This window comes from Acomys minous (assembly GCF_964271855.1).
Source record: "Acomys minous genome assembly, chromosome: 5".
Lineage (NCBI taxonomy): Eukaryota > Metazoa > Chordata > Mammalia > Rodentia > Muridae > Acomys > Acomys minous.
Genome location: NC_140494.1, coordinates 101973767 through 101992914, shown reverse-complemented (window position 1 = coordinate 101992914; position 19148 = coordinate 101973767). Strand labels below are relative to the sequence as shown.

General features: G+C 43.6%; 1 pseudogene across 1 annotated transcript; it reads right to left on the bottom strand.

The window, feature by feature from the left end:
* Positions 1-2959: 2959 nt before the first annotated feature.
* Positions 2960-3445, bottom strand: LOC311597228 (small ribosomal subunit protein uS15-like; annotated as a pseudogene). The gene has a single exon. The product of its transcript is annotated as a small ribosomal subunit protein uS15-like (transcript).
* Positions 3446-19148: the final 15703 nt, after the last annotated feature.

Genomic DNA, 19148 nt, shown 5'->3' with positions numbered 1-19148 from the left:
GGGCCCCAGCTGGTGACACTACTTCAAAGAGATCTAGAAATTGCTGGGGACAGTGGATCCCTGCCTTTGAGGAGGTCTTCTCCTTTGCTTCCCATCTGCATGGAATGAAGAAGCTCTTCTGTGCTACCTCCTTGCTCCTGTGATCTTCTGCATGAGTGGGTGTGGCCAACCTGGCGTGGACTGATTCCTCCGGACCCATGAGATGAATGAGGCCTGCCCCACTTTAAGTTGTTTCTGTTGGGTATTTGTCATTGTGACGTGAAAGCTAAGAGAAGCATTGTGTTGTCCCCAGTGTAGCATAGCTTTACTTTGCCTTGCTCTTCATTCCTTCCTTCCTTCCTTCCTCCTTTTCTTTTTCCTTTGTTTTTCCTCCCTTCTTTCTGTCTTTTTTTCTTTCCTTCTTTTTTTATTCTTTATCAAAATTTATTAAATTTACTGTCACTGGGCATTTTTCTTTCACTAATGTGACCATTTTAAATGATGTCTCAGGCAGCATCTACTATGTACCCCTTATTCTGGTAAGATTATTTCCCTACATTAGCCCTAGAAGGAGAATTGCAAGTAGAGATTGCACACTTTCATGGATTTAAGGCATTGTCCTTAAGTGGCATCTGTTTTGTCTTGTTTCCATACACACTATTGCGTGTCTGGGCTTTTGCACTCTTCAGCACAGATGAAAAAGCCAGGGGTCCCCATTGAACCCCACCCACAGACCGCTAGAGTTTTCTGCCACTCGTGTACTACCTAGAATTCAGCTGTTCTCTTGGCAACCCAGGAACAGTCTCTAACATCCACCCCTTGATGGATATTTCCACCAGGAATCCAGGCAGGCCCAGTCCCTCGGCTGTTAACTGAGAGTCTGTTCTGGTTCAAGGGCCATTTAATCTTTAAACTTCTAGAAAATTGGATTTTCCCCAGGTTCATGTTTTATCCTCCTCAACTGTCCTTGCTTAATGTAATCTCAGACTCCTCCTCCTCCTCCCCCTCAAGTATAATCTCTCCTTCCATTTCTATTTCAGCTTCAGGTTTTAAAGAGAAGAATGGTAAGATCCGCATTACCCGACTGTGCATAAACCAGCCTGTGTTCCTTCCTAGCTCCCGCCTGGCCTCCGATGCGTCTCACTAGATAAGACGCCGTGTGGTGTCCCAGCTCTTGACAGCCTCAGACCATAGATGCAGGAGGCCAGACTTAAACTGGGAACACGTGGCATCTCTTTTCTTGGAGGTGAAGTTGCTTTTGTCTAATGGAATGAGACGAGAGGGGGTCCTACGGCAAGGCGCGTGTGCAGCCTCGTGGTCGGCTATTCTCTCAAATGCAAGGGGAAGCAGCCTGCTACCCAGTCCTCATTCTGGGTCCTCGCAAACCACGTCCCTAGGTATTGTGTCCACCTTCACCCAGCTATGTTTGCTTGCTACCTGACTACCTCCCTGGGAACTGCCACCAATCTAGAGCCTTCTGCCCAAAGCCGAGCTCCACACTGCAGGTGCCATACCGGGTGCTCCAGGACACCACCATTCATAGCCTGTCCCCGGGCTCTTTATCCTACCACCTTGGTGTTCCTCCAGAAACTTAACAAAGAGTAATCACCATGTTTGTTTGCTTTACTTGCCTGTGGTCTGTTCCCACAATTAGGCTGTAGGCCCATAAAAAGGTGCTTATATCACATTTTTTTTTTTGTTATTGTAGCCTGGTGTCATAGACATGACTCATATTTACTTATTTATAGACAATAAGCATGAATAAACAGACTGCTTGATGGGTCAATAGAGGGAGAGTTGTTCATGTATATGCAGCCAACTTTATGTTTCATCTTGGTACAGTTGAATACTTCCAGTTCAAAATACTTAGGACCATTATATTTGACGTTTTAGGCTTTTTCATATACAAATGTAAGCAGAAAATTCATATATACCTTTTACATACAGCCAGGGGGTAATTTTACATAATATTTATAGTAATTTTTTATATGAGACTGATTTTCGTGATGTGTAATTTTTCCATACATGCTGTCGTTTTTGGCGCTTTCAAAGATTCAGGTTTTAGAGCATTTTAGCGTGTAGATTCTTGCATTAGGGCCACTCAAACTACGCTACCTGCTGTTGAGCCCAATAAGAATTTGGGGGGGGGAAGGTGGGTAAAACTATAGACATCTAAAGCCCTGTAGCACCCCACATGGAGCTCATTCGTCAGCAGCTTGTCAGTTCTGTCCAGAAAAGCATCTAGTCAGCAGGGGCTCTAACGCTGGTCTGCTGTAGCCCAGTTTCTCTCCTTGGTCAGAATGGAACATCAAGTCAGATCAGAGGAGGGGCGGGCACTGGCAGACACAGGCAACTTGTGGGTAAGTTAGAGCTGCACTGTAAGAATTTTTCCTCCCCAGTAACATCCCGGAAAGTGTTTGAGATGACGTCGTTGTGTTTAGCTTTCACTCCTTGAGCAGGCTTTTCCAGGCTGGTGAAGATGGAAACAAAACAACGAAGCTCTCCATTTTAATCCATGCAATCCCCACACAGAGCAGGATGTACTCCATGTCCCCTGTGCCTGAGAAATGCTTATGTATAAGGTAGGTATGCAAATTAAACATTTGCTGATAGTAATGTTAATAAATCATAATGAAGACTAATTTTAAATAGTTCTTCACTATATGAGTTTATCATTGAAATAAAAATAATAATGAATACATATGCTTATTTATTTACACACAAAAAGATGAAATCTTGGCTGAACATTTGATTCTGCAGGATGCAGAGGCATCATCACCACTTGTCAGAGTTGATCAATATTATGATATAATTATCGTCAGTGATGAGAACACCACTTTGAAAAATTCAGAGTTTGAAAAATACAAAACGGCTGAAATACGTTTAGGGCCACTTCAGAAATTATCGGAAATTCTATCCTAGTCTTTAGCCAAAATTCATTTAATAATTTTTCTTAATAAATTTATGTCACCAATTTTTTTAATTCAAAGTGATTTTATTGCTGTGCACACAAGGGAATTTATGCCGCTAGAGCAGAGGCTGTGGACGACTCGTATTTCCAAAGACTGCTTAGTCTTATAGTGACAAGCCAACCAGGGAATTCTGCTCTCTATCAGAATCAGGTGGAATTTAGCATCCTTATCCTTTCTGTTCCTCTCAAGGTGCTTGCGGACAGCAACGGCTTTCTTAATCAAGTGGTAGAGATCCTCCGGGAGATCAGGGGCCAGGCCTTTGGACTTAAGGATTCTCAGGATGTTATTACTAGTCACAAAATGGACCTGTGCCACACCATGTGAGCCCCTCAGGGTCACACCTGTCTGGGAGGGGGTCATGTCTTTCTTGGTTAGTTTGTAAATCTGCTCCTTCACGCCATGGGACATCAACTTCAGCCATGTGGGGACTCTACAGCAGTCAGGCAGCGCTGACTGGGACAGGCCCTTCCCAGGTGCGTGCATGCGACCCATGATGGCGGAGGTCTGGCAGCAAAGAGCGTCACCAAGTTTGAATACCAAACAATCTAAAAAAATAAAAATAAAAAATAAATAAATAATAGATACCCCAGAGAGAGGTACCAATTTGATGCATCCTAGGAATGATGGTAGGAGAATATTAAAAGTCTTTGTTTTCAGTAGCTAAGCCATTAGGTTTCCATGACAACAGAAAGCCTGGAATGTACAGTAAAAAGATTGCCATTCATAACGGAAAATAATCCTGGATCTGAGCTTAGGTGTTCCAGGCATGGCTCTTTGGTATATTCCATGTGAGGGTCAGCACAGTGTAGAGTGACTAGGTTGTGTGGGAACCAAGGCTACAATGACATCAAGTGATGTAACTCAGCCAGTGTCACATCTGGAGCATTATATATTTGATTGTGAATTACATTTTTGTACCGGAGGATACATAAACTTTTTTTAACTGTTGCCAAACTTTTACGCTCCCCGACCCCCGCACCCCTCAGCTTAATTATGTGACCTCATATGGGGTCAAGGACACATAGTCCTTGCATCTTAAAAGAAGAGGGGGGCTCTTGGATAGGTACATAAGGAGGAAAGCTCCTGGGAACTCCCACTGGGTTACCCTGGGGAACCCACCTGTGGGTGCTCAGTCCAGAAGGAGAGGTTGCGTGGAAGGAGCATGAAGCCAGGGAGATACAGATGGGCTGAGAATCTACAAACCAAGAAACGAAGACGTAAAATTCCTGACCCGGCGAAGAAGCACACCCGGGGGCCAGCTGTTTCACTTGGGACTATTGGAAGGACGGCTGCCTCTGTGTGTAGTGGCAATATCTTAGGGAAATATGAGGCCAGGAAATTTATATCCTTTCCTCCACAGCTGGGAATAATTGCTCCTTGCTTCTCTTCCTCTAATCCTTCAATTTTTAAAAAAATTTAATCACTTTACAGCCTGATCCCAGCCCCTTCCGCCCTCTTCTCCCAGTTTCCACCCTCATCCCCCCTCCTTTCACCCCCCCCCCTTCTGAGAGAAGGGGGCCCCTGAGGGCTACTAATCCTTAAATCTTATCCTTTAATCGAGCTTTGTTCTTTGGGGGACAAAAAAAAGTCAATGTTAGTCTGGGCATGGTGCTTAGTGCCTAGGATCCCAGCCCTCAAGAGATTGAGGCAGGGGGATCATTGTGAGTTAAAGGCCATCTTAGGGTATTATGTAGGAGGTACATAATGGCACTACATAAGGCCACTCAGTGCTGGATATCAAGATCCGGTCTCATAAAACACCAAATCAAAACATAAGGAAAATGAATGAGGGAAGGAAGGAAGGAAACATCTGTCCCATGTATCTTAGCACAGACAGAACAAAAAGGACTTTTTGTCACCTCTCACACCCCAGTTAATTTTCATTGTGTGTCTAGAGCCCTGTGTAGACCCACAGACTGAGTGGGGATGGCCAATTAACACTGCCAATCACGGCTAAAGGATGCCTAGTTAGCACTGTCAATCACAGGTGATTGCAAGGGCTGTGACAAAAATGCTGCACCGAATAGCTATCATTCGAGGCAGAATGAATATATTTCAATTCCTCAGTACTTGCTTCAACTTCGTCTGTAGCTTCAGTTTTGTTCCTGTCTTCTGGAAAACAATTTCAGATGTCCACAAATTGAGGAAGACACTCCATGGACTCAGGGGCTGCTATAATCATGTCACTTGGCAAACAAATGCTTTAACTCAACGAGCATCCGTAAGAGGCCTGAGCATGCATTTCTCTTTCTTCTATCTTTCCTTCCTTCTTTTATTTTCTTTTTGTTTTGTTCGTTGGGTATTTTTAAAAAACAGGGTTTTGCCTGGCATGGTGGCCTACACTCTTAATCCCAGCAATTGGGAGACAGTGGCAGGTGGATCTCTGTGAAATCAAGACCAGCCAAGTCCAGATAGCAACATCTAGGACAAGCCAGGGCTGTACAGAGAGGCCCTGCCTCAAAAAGCAAAGCAATAAGCAAACCAACAAAGAAATGTAAAGAGTCTTGCTACATAGCCTAGAATGACCTGGAGTTTATGGCCCTCCCACCTCCACTTCTGAGGACTGGAATATCCCACCCCTTTTCTCTCATCTGTGTTGCCAACGTTCAAGCCCACAGTATAGCGCACACCTGGCAGGCAAGTGCTCACCACTGAGAAACAAAGCCAGCCCATCTTTTGTCTTTTCGTTTGAGACAGAAGGACCTTGACACAAAAATCAAGGATTCAGGGACACACTCGTCTCCTAAGACTCACAAACTTCAGATCCATTCATGAACCTGATTGAAACTGTATTCGTAGCTCTTGTTTATATGCTGAAAAAAATTATGTAATAAGATCTAGGAACGATTGGTCAAGGAAGACCTCCTGAAAGGAATAATAACAGGCGAGGTTCCTGGAAGACCCAGAAGGAGTCGGGGAAAGATTCTGAGAACAGAAAAGCAAGATTCTCACTTTGTGCATCTGTTCCAGCTTTTCTGATGAACCGACTATGTAAATGCCTTTGAACCAGAGAAGCCATATAAAGAAATCACTTTTTTTTTATTTCTTGAGAAAATTCTATTATGTTCTGTTTAAATGACCAAAACTCCAGGGGGCCTGCAAAGATTATTAAAGAGAAATTGGACATTAAATTGAGGCTATCTTGTGGATGAATTTTTTTAAAAATCAAGCTGTCAAACCCCTCGCTGGGAAATAAGGGGTTGTCATCAAATTACCACAGAGGAATTCTAAGTACTGCGGTGAGGCTTCTTTTCATTTCTGTCCTTGTGATTTTACCCTAGAACCGACTGGGGAACTGAGAGTATGAGCAAAAGCACATGGCAAATGTTGTGATGTGACTTGTGGTAGAACACTCTGTCCCTCTCAGGTGTGTCTTTAGCCATTAGCTGAGGAGGCAGAAAGGCAAGTTGGTGAGGTGAGATGCAGTAGGTTACCCATTTTAAAATATAATTTTAATGTATTCTTTGGAATTTGTATATATATCATATTTTAATCTCACCTACCCCCCCATCAACAGCTCCCTCCAGCTCTCCCAAGGACCTCATGACTATCATTAATGCTGTTGTTATTAACCCTTGAATCCAGTTAGTTCTGACCACATATGCACGAGTGTAGAACTTGCCAGCAGTCCTACTCCCAAGGATAAGTGACTTTTCCTTCCCCAGAAGCTATCAAACACCAAGAGCTTCTCCAATAGGGGTGAGGCCTTCGGACCTCCTCCCCTACCCATACTGGGATTTTGACTGGCTTGGTCTTTGCAAGTCTTGTGTAGGCAACTATAGGCGCTTTGAGTTTATGTGTTCACTACCCATGCCACATCCAGAAGACAGTGTTTCACAGCTCTCTTCCCTGTCTATCCTCCATCCCTTCTATTCTTTCTACCCACTTTCCCTCCATGTTTCCTGAGCCTCAGGTGAGAGAGATTGATACAGATGACTCATCTAGGGCTGACTCTCATAGTCACTTATTCTTAGCATCTTTGCCAGGTATGATTATCTGCATTAACCACTGAAAAAGAAGCTTCTCTGACCAAGGCTGAAAGCAGACAATTTTCTGAATATAAACATAAATGTGAAGAATGTAGTTTGTTGGGGCTGGAGAGATGGCTCAGTGGTTAAGAGCACAGACTGCTCTTCCAAAGGTCCTGAGTTCAATTCCCAGCAACCACATGGTGGTTCACAACCATCTGTAATGTGATATGATGCCCCCTTCCAGCCAGAGCACTGTATACATAATAATAAATAAACACATCTTTTTAAAAAAAAAGAATGTAGTTTGTCAGCATGACCATTTAGTGAAACAACACCAGGAAGCTTCTCTCTGGTACCTGTGAGTCCCCCCAAGTCATGGGCTTTTGTCATGGCTTTACAGTGCCAGGTATGAAATCCCTCCATTTGCAGCAGACTTTAAATCCAATCAGAAAGCATTTGGTTGCCCTCTTAGCAGCCATGCCACTACTGCACCAGTAGACACATCTTTCCTCGCAGGTTGGCATTGTAGCGTGAAGAGTCTAATGCCGGTTAATATCACTGATGGTTCTCCTCCCCCAGCGGCCTGCATAGCACCTGCCAGCACCATGAATGCTAGACATCAGGGAGAGAAGTTCCTTGTCAGTTTGAGGTTCTACCCTTAAACATTTAAATCTAGGTTGCAGCATCTGGGCAGATCGTCATCGTCCACCATGAAGTGCAGAGAATTCTGAAAGGATGGTCCCCAGCCTGACCATAATGCCCATGATGACGTCAAACTCCTTTCCCAAACAGAACTCATAACAGACTCCACAGGTGTGAAAATAGGTGAACTGAAGAGTTTAGAAAAGTGTTCTAATCAGACAGAGCTGTTTGTCAATCTTCCTGTTGGAAAATGCCTTTTGGCCACACCCTGTGGGAGCCTGGGCACCTGTCTTCAGCCGATCGCAGAACGTGTCATTTCCCTGGAAGTAGAGAGGTGGGCATGCGGCACCAGCTGAGTCCTCTTCAGGGTCTGAGAAATAACATAGTGGCTGGGGAAAAGGACGTTCTCTGTCTGTTTCTCTAGGAGTGCCATGAGCCAGACAGAGCCAGTGATCATCCGATATCAGATGGAAAACACCTTTACTGAACAAGCAGAAGTAGGTGCTTATACATAAGCAAGAGGTGACAGTTTTGTGTTATGCTTTGAACATCTGGATCCAGCCAAGCCTGAAGTCAGTTCACTTCTTAGGTTTCTTGATGATTTATGCCAATAAATTCTCTTTATCACTGAAGCTAGTCTTCATTCTAGTTTTTGTTTCTGGAGGACTTCTACGGGGGGTGGGGGGGGGGAGAAGTCAAACCATGTACCTATTTGAGGTCATGTGCTCCTGAGACCCGTGTAAACAGGATTGGTTTGATCGCTGAGGTGTTTAGAGGGCTTTGCTAATCATCCTTGTTTCTAGTCTCCTCACTTACGTCTCACCGTTGTTAAGCTTCCTTTAACCTTGCCTTCTTCGGCTTCCCCATCCAAGCCTTCTGTGTCTTGGAATCCACCATCCATCGTCCCTATGAGAAATAATCCAACTTCAGTCCTATGTTTTCCTCCCGAATAGTAAGCATCTCTAGGTCAGCTTCACATGGCGTCAGAGGGATTGTCCACACACCCAGAATGCTTTTCTGCAGCTCCAGGAAGGCCCTAGTGTCAGGTATGCTCTTTTGACTCCCCAGGAGAGGAGGCATTTTAAGTATCTCTTCTAAGAATGCTGAAGCAATTGGGTAAGAGGGAAATCTTTCATTCTGTACCACAGACGCCTTCTGTTCTGTTCTGTAACCAGCTACGGGCCTCAAAATCAAAGATTAATTCAGTCATGAAAGCATTTATCTGATCTAAATAAGAAATTCATATTCTCCATTATCGTGAATCTGACACCAGAGAACAGTAATTCTGCCTCATTTTTAAAAGAAAACATTTATGCCTTCGCTGTCCTGAGTTATTGTCCAATCAAACGGACATAAATCTCTAAATTAACAGAGAATCAAGGGCTCCAGGCTCACTTCTGTTTTCTGTCACTGAGGTGGGGCCAAGGGAAGATGCTGGATTCGAAGGCATGTCTTCAGCGACTCATCCACAGCACTCAACAAAAGGGGATGCTCCTGTGGAGAGTGTGAGAAATAAAATATTTAGGAAAGGTTTCTTAAAATAGCTTTTGCCCATAAGCTGACCTGATGCTAAAAATCAGAGACTTAAACCAGGCATGAACTCTGGAAGGTTTTCTAAAGAAAGCATTCAGGATAAGGTCAGAAGGTAGTTTGAGAAGTGACTAAGAATCATTTTTTTAATTAGGTAGGAAGGGATTAAACTGGGTATTTATACTTAAATATTACTGTGTATTGACTGACACCCATGCAGCTCTTAAACATGTGCCAGCAACTGTTCTAAATCCTCTAAAATATTAGCCCACTAAATCTATGAGGTAACTCAGAGTGTAGTATTATTTTAACAGTGTTTTGCTAATAGTGTCATCAAAAGCATGAAATGCTAAGCCAAAGGGTAGGTAAGGGCATGCTATTTGCAAATGACATATCTGATAAAGTCGAGTAGTCCAAACACTGCAAAGAATCCACAGCCTCAGTGATAAGGATGTCAAGAGCCCAACTAACAAATGGGCAAAGGATCTGAGCAGACACCTCACCAACACTGACAGGCAGATGGCAGATATGCTTGAAAAGCTGCCCGTGTTACTAGGGAGGCTGTAAATGAAAACTAACAACAATAATGGCAGGTAGTGCTTTTCAAGTGCTTTCTGGATTCACGCTGTATGAATATCATTTAGCCTCCCCACGACACTCAACAAATAGGTACTATTGATGTTCTCTCAGCTGAACAAGCTGTGTCTCAGGCGTATTCAGCTAAAGAATTAGTTCCTGGGTATTTAATACTAAAGCCCAAAGTCAAGACATCGTTATTAGTTATCATACATGTGTGAAGCTGACAAGAAACAAACAAATAATGAGGAAGGGAAGTGAGAGCCTTATTTCAAAAGCAATTGCACTAAGAAACTCAGGCAAATGTGAGCTCAGCACATCTCCTGGCCTCCTGTTCTTATCTTGCCGCTTGCTTGCCCTTTGTTCCAAGAAGACTTGGTGTTTGGGGCATGCACGCCCGAAGGCAAATGAATCACAAGCTAGGAGTATCCCAGTTAACTCAAGCATGTCGGAAACTAAGAGGAGGCTGGGTGTTATCTGGGGACTGTGCATTAGACAGAAGGACAAACTGCATACTGCAGAGTAGTCGTCAATGCTTGGGCAGATACCATGCTCACACTTTCTGAGTGACCAATAGCTGTTTGATGGTTAGGATGCATAACGCCAGGAAGGGCAATGCTTCCCTCCTAGGAGAAGAACGTCAGTCATCCTGGACCGCCATTCGATATGCTGTTCAAAGCAATCAATGCTTGTACTCTGTATGATAGAAATTCTAGACACCAGTCAGAGTAGGACCGAAATCACGGTGGCACTAGTAATCGCATCCCTGTGGCTTCTGAAATCTGTAAGAACAGAAGGCAGAAGAATCAATAGCAGGGATAAAGTGTTCAGTTGATCCCAGTTACACGACTATTTTATGGGAAAGAAAAGCCAAGACTTGAAGAGATTAAGTAACTTCTCAGGGCACACGGTTAAAAGATTTGTGTCTCCATGTGTCTGAGCTAAAAGCCCGTGCTCTGAATTACTGCACGCTAATCTATTAATATTTAGTTACTTTCAATAATTCACTATTTCAATACAGCTTTAGTTTTACATTCTTACACAATTGAGGAAAAACCAAGTGTACTAATATCTATGTATATTTAACAAGGTACCACTCTCCATCTAAGGGAGCGTATTCACACTCGAGACAGAACACAGGGACAACGGAAGAGCTCATGAGGGTTCCCTTTGCAACAATTCACACTGACGAAATTGCAGGCCAAGGTCACAGTCGGGATAGAAACTTGTTTTTAGGGAAAGTTATTCAGATCTTAACTTCAATGCTGTCAGTTTGACAGATGATTCCTGTTCTGAGATCCGGTGTTGCAGCTCAGTTGGTAGGGTGCTGGCCTACTATGTTTGATCCCTGAGACTAGGTAACACCGGGTAGCTATAGTGGCACATTCCTGGAATCTCAGCAAGGAGGCAGAGGCATGAAGATTGGACCAGAAGTTCCATATCATTACTGGTTACACGGTAACTTGAGGCCAGTCATTGCTACATGACATCCTACCTCAAAAAGAAAGTGTTCCTCCATGGCACATGCAATCAGATATTCTAGAAGGAATGAGATGGGCATGGTGACGCACACTTGAAATCTCAGCACGGAGGAGGTGGAAGCAGCAAGGTCATTACCTCATGAGTGTTTCTGGCTATGTGTGAAGTTTAAGGTGAGCTTGGATTGCAGGATACTTTGCATTCAAAAGAACGTGGGAGATGTATGAGGACTGAGGAGTGTTCTGGAACAGTCACTAGAGCCAAAAACAGGTATCTGCCTGTAGGAGCACAACCCAAGAGGAGCTGGGGCTATTTGAAGAAGGACCAGGCTAACCCATGGCTCTCCAAATGACAGGAAGCTAGGGGAAGAATAACTCTGCTCTCCTCGTCACATGATAGTCTCCCTGCCCCCCCCCCTCCCCCGCCCCTTACCAGTGCCTCCAATTGACCACAGCCAACTGGAAGCCAGAGCTCCTGGGAATCCAGTGATACAGTGATACCTTCAGCCTCCTAAAACACAGACAATGGTGAAAAAGGATAAAGACCATGTTACAGGTAAATGGTCAATGTTTATAAAAACTGATGGTGGCTCAGATCAGGTGGATCCTTGATCTAAGTCATGGTTCTGGCAAGCCCCTCCCGCCAAGTGCCCAATACCAACTAAGCATTTGATCAGTGGGGATCTTGTAATTCTCCTTCATTCTCTCTCTGTCATTATATTTGATGAGGACTCTCATGCAAATAGGCCAGCCCATATGTTTGGTCTCTATGTTCTTGCTTTGAATACCTCTTGCAGTTCCAATGCAAGTTCAGTATTTGTGCCTGGCCATGACTTCTATGGGTTTCCTGCTGTTTAAGCCAATGGACAGCTTACTTTTGACCTACTTTTCTTTGTTTGTCTCTGTCTCTGTCTCTCTGTGTCTCTGTCTCTCTGTGTCTCTGTCTCTGTCTCTCTCTGTGTCTCTGTCTCTGTCTCTGTCTCTCTCTCTCTCTCTCTCTCTCTCTCTCTCTCTCTCTCTCTCTCTCTCTCTCTCTCTCACACACACACACACACACACACACACTAGAGTATTATATAATCCCTAGACCTCCATTCTGAGGTAGGCTCACCAAAGTTACAGATGTACGCAATGGCAATGACCAGATGACAGACATGGTTCCTGTTTCTGGGCTTTTGCAAGCCCAGGTGGTTGTTGTGTAAGAAGCAGGAAGGGATGCTCCAGCCTGTGTGTTTATTCAGAGCATCAGAGCATCAGCTGAGGAGAAGGAAGTAGCAGCATGGTGGCCCAGTTCACACTTCTCTCTAACTCCCCCTAAAGCCCTTGACACTCAAATTAGGCACAGTGCTTTCACCAGCATGAAGTCTCATGTGGCTCACCTTTGACTAGAACATGCCATTGCAATGCTCTACTCATCCCATTCAGAAAACAGCCCACGAAGCACTTCTTGACTCTACAAAATAAACCTCTCCCTGTTTCTTCTTCTGTGCTGTCTTACAGAACAGTCCCCACAATCCAAAGCAAAAACATGAAGACCCACAACACAGGCCCTTCTTTCACCAGAGCCTGGCCCTCATCCTCACAGCAGAAGCCAGGAGAAAGGAGAAATGAATTCCTAGCGAGTGCATGGTAGTTTTAGACATTTTTTTTTTCTTAAATCCAAAATGACTAAAAGTAGAAAACTAATCTGAAATTTCAGCACAACATTGCTAATGTCTCCAGCTCCTGCTTCCTACATCATTCTGATTTGTCCCTCGAGCTTTCCTTGGCTACCCCACACAGCTTCTTGTTACTGTAGCCCTTTGATCTGCTGTAATGGCACCTTAATGACGATATATCGCTTTAATGAACCATTGCTTCTTAGCCCATCCTATCCCTCATTAATATTCCTCTGCACTACAGGCTATAGAGACCTCCTGACTGACCTTGGATGATCAGGAGATGCATCGGAATGTGTCCAATTTGGAAACAGCCACTCCGCATCCTGCTTCTGTCACTGAAATTATTAGGTATCAATGATGCTCATCGTGTGAGAGTGAGGAGCTGTTGCATTAAGCGTGGGGAATGCCCTTGCTGGAAATTTCAGAGACACTGGAATGTCACTACAAAGCTATAGAAAGGAGAATTTGGTCTTGGGCCCCTTGACCAACCTCGAACCGATAGGTAAGGCACAGTGGCTTTGCTAATTCCTTTCTGAGACACAGTAGTATTAATATTGTGTAGTTTGGAGTTAAATAGATCTGGAAGTTGGGATTCAGTTCTATCATTCACTAGCTAGAAAATGTTGAGCACTCTGGTTAACTTCTCTCCAGAGTTCTAATGTGGATTAAGTAAGATTAATGGACACGAAATACTTAGTATAGGATATGACATGATAGGAAGCCCTTGGTGAGTGCACGCCTCTATGTTTAGCCCTGGGTTTTATCCATTCTCTTCTTTCAAGTTTCATGTCCATGAAATCCACACAGATGCATTCTCTAGCAATGAGTGACTGAGGCAAGTTCCTTCCCATCCAGTCCCAAGGTTGTATGACTCCAACTCTATCCAAGTTGGACAGTCTCAGTTCTTCCCTTTGTCTGCTGAAAATTGGACTTTCAGCCTTATTCTAGGTAATATGATTACCACAGGAAAATGCTTCAAGTCAGACTCTGTCATTGGGCGCATATCATGTAGAAGTAGATGAAGATGCTACTGCTGATGCCCTGAATGTTCACCTTCATCCTTCAATCCTAGAATCACAGGTTCAAAGAACTAGCATCTTCGAGCTTGAGGGACCCTTAGCACCATTTAGCCTGGGATCAATGCTGTGCCACAGGTCAACCTAGTGTGCTGGCTAGTCTTACATCAACTTGACACTAGAGTTATCTTAAAGAAAGGAACTTCAATTAAGAATATGCCTCCATAAGATTTTACTGTAAGGCATATTCTTAATTGGTGATTGATGGGGGTGGGCCCAGCCTATTGTTAGTGGTGCCATCTGTGGCCTGGTGGTCTTAGGGTCTATAAGAGGGTAGGCTGAGCAAGCCAGGGGAAGCAAGCAAGTAAGCAGCACTCCTCCATGGCCTCTGTGTCAGCTCCTGCCTCCAAGTTCATGCCATGTTTGAATTCCTGTCCTAACTTCCTTTGGCAATGAACAGCCATGTGGAAGTGTTAAACTGATAAAACCTATTCTCCCCAGCTTGCCTTTTGGTCATGATGTTTCATAGCAGCAATAGAAACCCTAACTAAGACAATTGACTCTAGAAGTGGGGTATTAATGGGACAGACCTGACCATGCTTGGGGGAGGATTGTGGAAGGACTTTGGAACTTTGTGCTAGAAAAGCCACTGAGTGTTGAAGGCTTGGTGGGGTATTCTATAGGAGCTTAGAAGATAAGAATGTTAAGAGCAGTGCAGAAGATGGCACGCTGGCTTGTGAAGTTCCAGAGGGGAACATAAAGATGCTATCAGGGTCATTTGCTATTTCAAATTGAGATTCTGTCATTCTGGTGAGCTGGGGCTGAGGAGTAAGCCATGATTAACAAGTGACCAGCAACACTGAAGAGAAACTTTTGCATTGCTGTGACAATTGATGTTGGTCAGCTGGAGCCAAGAAATCAGTCCTGATTACGAAGAGACCAGCGATGGCTGGAGAGATGGCTCAGAGGTTATGAGCACTGACTGTTCTTCCAAAGGTCCTGAGTTCAATTCCCATCAACCACATGGTGGCTCACAACCATCTATAATGAGATCTGGTGCTCTCTTCTGGTGTGTAGGCACATGCAAGCAGAATACTGTATAAATAATAAATAAATCTTAAAGAAAAAGAAGAAGAGGCAGAAGAAGAGAGGAAGAAGAAGGAGGAGGAAAAGGAAGAGGAGGAGGAGGAAGAGGAAGAGGAGGAGGAGGAGGAGGAGAAGGAGAAGAAGAAGAAGAAGAAGAAGAAGAAGAAGAAGAAGAAGAAGAAGAAGAAGAAGAAGAAGAAACCAGTATCACTGAGGTGAAATTTTCTCAAAGTGCTTCCTGAGAGCACAGAGAAGCTGTGTTCCAAAGTGGTCAAGGTTGTACCTCAAGTTGGCAGCCAGACTTGGTATGTAAGAGTCACCTAGTGGTACTGGTTTTGAAAGCATTAAGTGGTCATGGACAGCAGCTGAGGCTTGGCACTGGGAGAAGTCAGGAGAGGTCATTGGTGAAGATGTATCCTCAGGCAGATGAAGACCCAGGATTAAAGGGGTCATGCAGAGAAGTTGAGGTTCAGGTTCGGCACCATGAAGGGAGCCTTTGAGAGGGTAGTCATGAAAGTGAGGTCAAGTTGCAGCAAGTGACCCTAGCAGTTTTGGAGATGCCAGTACCGAGGCATAACCGCCAAGGACAGGAGCAGCAGTGGGAAGGAGCCAGCCAGAGCCTAGAAGATAAGCTGTGTGTGCTACAAGGGAGGAGACAGAGATGTGATTCAAGCTCCCAGAAGATGGTGTGTGGATCCCAGAGAATTGAACATTGAGTTGTTTATATTCTTGGAGTTCAGTTTTGCTTGGTTTGGATTGACTGGAACCTGACTCTTCCTTTTTGAAGTAGGTATTTAATTTAATTTTGATTTTTTACAGGAGCCCACAGCTGAAAGACTTTAAGCTTCTAAAAGAGATTTTCGATTTTCATATTTTATTTATTTATTTATTTATTTATTTATTTATTTTGGCTTTTTGAGACAGGGTTTCTCTGTGTACCTTGGCTGTCCTGAACTCATTTTGTAGACCAGGCTGGCCTTGAACTCACAGCAATCCTCCTGTCTCTGCCTCCCTAGTGCTGGGATTAAAGGCGTGCGCCACCACTGCCCGGCAATTTTCATATTTTAAAGAGACTGAAATTTTAATATGTTATAAACTGTAAAGATTGTGGGACTTTCAAAGTTATAGATATATGTTTTAAGGTGGGATCTTGGGACGAATAAGAAAGGTGTGGCTTAATAGTGATGTGTTTGTCAGGTTGACAAAGGGTGAGCTGTGATTCCAGGCGTATGTCAACTTGACACACACACTAGAGTTATCTTACAGGAAGGAACCTCAGCTGACAGTATGCCTCCCCAACTTGGTTTTTAGTTATGGTGTTTTATTGCACCAATAGACCCCTGACTGAGACACCTAGGATGGGATAGAACTCCAGTTTAACCAGAGGAATAGTATATAGGGAACCTTATGGTGCTTACCTCTGCTTAGAACCTTCAGGGAGGTGCGGGAATTGATGGGAAATGGGGGGGGGGTGGGTGGGAGGATGCTGACAAAGGGAATATGTAAATATTACATGTTCTAAAGATATGGGTACACAGAAGGGCTAAGGGCTTGGCTTTCAAAAAAGAAATAATGTAATTTTAAAGAAAGTTTCAGATGGAGCCAGAGAGATGGCTCAGTGGTTAGGAGCATGCATTTCCCCTCCAGAGGCCACAGATTTTGGTTCCTCGCACCCGCATCAGGTGACTCATAACTGCCTGTAGCTCCAATTCCTCTGCTTCCATGAACATACGCATACAACAGACATACATAATTGCAAATAACAACAGCAACAAAAAAATTAAAAGCCTTATCCATAGAGAAACAAACTTCAGAAGAGAAATCTATTTTAAATAGCTGTGAGTTTGTATGTATGTATATATGCGCATATGTGAGTATGTATGTATGTATGTGTTTCAGATGGGCACTTGTGTATAGGTTTCAGGGTCAAGTTACACACATGTTTGTGCATGTAAAGGAAAGAGGTAAACTCTAGTGTCTCTGTCAATCATCTCTTGCCGTATTTTTTGAGATAGGGTCTCTCACAGAACAAGGAGCTCACCAGTTGTTGGTAAGATCAGCTGGCCAGAAAGCCCCAGGAATGGTCCTGTCTTCATGTCCCTGGCACCCCATGATAAGCACGAACTGCCACACCCAGCTTTTGCCTCAGGCACTGGAGACCTGAGTTCAAGCTCTCCAACTACTCTGGCAAGCACTTACCAACTGGGCCATGTCCCCAGCCCCAGATTCAAGGTTTTGGTAAAGGTGCATTTCCCACTGTGAGAGCTGAATTCTCAGAATCTGGAGAAGGTGGCTTTGCCTTGTTAGTTCAGGATCCTGCGTATTTAAAATCTCAAAAGGCCGAGGTGTTTTAGTTACTTGTTTGAACTTTCAATCTAAACCCCTCAACAGTATCTCTTACAAGCATTAAGTTAGCCTAGAAACTTACATGCTCGGGAGCAGGATAGTTATGGGAGGGCCATTCTTTTATTCTGTAATTTATCTTAGGTTAATTTTTAGCCAAAATATAATTGCACACAGGGACCTACACAGACCTGGGATATATAGTCCAATGATTTAAATGGATATACTTGCATATCCAGGGACAATCAGAGGTTAGAACGCTGGGCTGCTGAAATGGCAAGTGGGCAGATGTGCTTGCCATCAAGCCTGAAGAATTGAGTTTAGTCTCTGAGACCCATACATATGGTTGAAGGAGAGAGCCAACTCCTGCCAGCTGTCTTGAGCTTTCTCATGCATACCACCCTGCCCCCATAGACACACTAATAGGTAGATTAATAAATAAGCAAATAAATAAATGGGGGGCTTTTTTTGGAAAGTAGAAAACTACATCCCCTGGAGAATTCTTCCGTAGCACTCTAGTCAGCAGGCCCCCTTCCGCCCTCACCTGCTCTTCTGATTTTCATTCCCATAGATGAGCACTGCATGCTAGATTTCACATAAATGAAATAATTGGTATGTGTTCTTCTGCGTGTCTGGCAAAAACAAAACAAAACAACAACAAAAACAAAACAAAAAATCCACAAAAAGCAGAAAACGAGAAAACCCAAAAAACCAAAACAGAAAACACTTAACATCGTGTTTCTGAGATTCATCTATGTCACATATTTAAATGATTTGTTCCTTTTGTGGTTGGACAATGTCTCTTTGTATGAAAATACCTCAGCTTGTTTTTCCAGTCTCTTCTTGTGAATGGACATTTGTCTTGTTTCCAAAGTTGAACATTGAAAAAGAAAGTTAAGAGGACAATTTCATACAGTTTTTTTGGTCAACATATGATTTTATTTATCTTATAAATCCTGGATATGAAGCAGACTAATAATATTTATATGAAAATGTCAGTTTGGGCCTGGAGATGTAGCTAATTTGATGGAGGGCTTGCTTAGTGAATGCTCAAGGCCCTGGTTTTGTTCCCCAGCACTGCATAAATCAGGCATGGTGGTACATGCCTGGTCATCCTTGGCTACAAGAGATCCCACACACACACACACTGGACTGATCACAACAGAACGTAAACCTCCTTGGTGCCAAATGTTGGAGTAACTGTGAAGCAGCTGAAACTTCACCCACTGCTGGTGAAAAATGCATGATTGTCCAGCCATTTAGAAAGCTTGCATTTTCTTCTTTTCTCTCCTTTTTGGTTTGTTTTTGTTTTTGCTTTGATGGTGGTGGTGGTGGTGGTGGTGGTCTCTCTCTCTCTCTCTCTCTCTCTCTCTCTCTCTCTCTCTCTCTCTCTCTGTGTCAGCAGACATTATACTTTTAATTTGCATTTCCCTGATAACCAACAGTGCCTAGCATCATTTTAATGCAGTGTTTGGCTGTATGTGCCTTCTCTTTTGTGAGGTGTTTACTTGATTCTTTCTCCTATTTTTTTTTTAATGCTTTGTTGGTAATTCAAACATTTTGTTTGTGTGTTGGCACCATGGAAAATCAGATATGGAGGGGCTTGCATATCAACTCTGTGTGTCTTCTTCATTTGAATGCATGGTGTGTGTGTGTGTGTGTGTGTGTGTGTGTGTGTGTGTGTGTGTGTGTATCCATCCATGCAGGCCAGAGGTCAATGTAGAATTTTTTCCTTAGTCACTGCACCTCATTTTTTTGAGCGTTTTTCATTTAGTCTGGAGCTAAATTTTGGCTACACTGCCTGGCTGCTGAGTGTGTCTGCCTCTCCAGTTTTAGGGTGCCAACACACCCGCCTGAACTTCATGGTGGGGCTGGTATTCAAATTCATATCCCC